The sequence below is a fragment of the Aplysia californica genome, unplaced genomic scaffold, assembly GCF_000002075.1.
Source record: "Aplysia californica isolate F4 #8 unplaced genomic scaffold, AplCal3.0 scaffold00153, whole genome shotgun sequence".
Lineage (NCBI taxonomy): Eukaryota > Metazoa > Mollusca > Gastropoda > Aplysiida > Aplysiidae > Aplysia > Aplysia californica.
In genome coordinates, this window is record NW_004797423.1 from 697,093 (window position 1) to 698,412 (window position 1,320).

Here is a 1,320-nt window from a genome sequence, read left to right on the forward strand (position 1 = left end):
CCCCCCCAACCACACATACATACATACATTACAAACCAACCAACACACAAACCAACCTACCCTACAAATTGCTCATGTTGAGACAGTGGCCCGATCCTGCCACCAACCCCTCCCCACCCCCTATCAGAGATGGACCTTGGAAACGAGGAACCTGCCTGTTAAAAGATCTCATCAAGTTAATAATAGCTTTAAGAGCCTAAGTTCCTACCATCAACTCACGTCATAATTATATAATCACCATCATAATCTGCCAGGTCTGAAACAGACTGACGATCATGATTCGTAATTCAAGTCATTGCTGGGATGCTCTAACAATATCCTATATTATCCTGATTTCCCTCGTCATCAATCTGTTAAGGTTTTCCAAGTAACTCCTGCCCTGCCTCGTTTGCCTTTTTATTGTTGTTGTATTTTTTCCAGAGAACAAGATGTTCAAGGCCTTCACGTCGATTCAAGTGTCCCAGAATCTTGCAAGGCTCGAATGGGCTTCTTTCTGCATCTGATTTGATTTCTTTTCTTTCCATGGTGAAATGGTATACGTTTAACAACATTATTAGTTATTATTAAGAGGCGGGACCTCCGAGTTTAACGTCCATCTACGAAAGGACCGAGCCAAGTGGGTCGGAAATTTGTGTTAAGTGCCTCTCCAAAGGACACAACGTCGGGCCGAGCTGAGGCAACCTCACGATTACGAGTCCGGTAGCCTAACCTCCAGGCCACCGACGCCATATTTCTTTCCATGAAATTATCAACAGTTTTCTAAGAACCCACATAGCAAATATATACGGAAGAAAGCAGAGTAATATCTACAGATGGCTTGGTGCTGGCTTTGCTCATCTTGGGAAAACTTAACTGTGTTCTCCTCTCCCAGGGAGTGATTCAAAGATAGTAAATCTTGTACGCCTCAATTGACAAAATTCAGATCGTTTACGAGATACTCGGCGCGACTTTAGAGAGCAAACGAGACTACGTATAATCTGTATACGAAATAAAGAAAGAGAAACGGATTATAACGATTTTAAGATGCACGAGCAAGGATGAGTGTGGAAGCACAAGTGTGCATGAGTGCAATCTAGCGTGTGTGTATGTGTGATGAGTGTGTGTGTGTGGGTGGGTGTGTGTGAGTGTGTGTGTGCGCGTGTGTGTGTGCGCGTGTGTGGTCTCTCTCTCTCTCTCTCTCTCTCTCTCTCTCTCTCTCTCTCTCTCTCTGTGTGTGTGTGTGTGTGTGTGTGTGTGTGTGTGTGTGAAAGCACGAGTTTTTTCCTTTGTTGAGTTTGTCTGCATGTTCATCTCTTCTCTTGCACCACGTTACTGTTACGG

At 44.2% G+C, this 1,320-nt stretch overlaps 1 protein-coding gene across 7 annotated transcripts in view; it reads right to left on the minus strand.

Annotated features, from left to right (window-relative positions):
* The window catches only part of LOC101853313 (myogenesis-regulating glycosidase), a 111,077-nt gene that overhangs the window by 45,526 nt on the left and 64,231 nt on the right, over positions 1-1,320 (minus strand). The gene's annotated exons all lie outside the window — the stretch shown is intronic.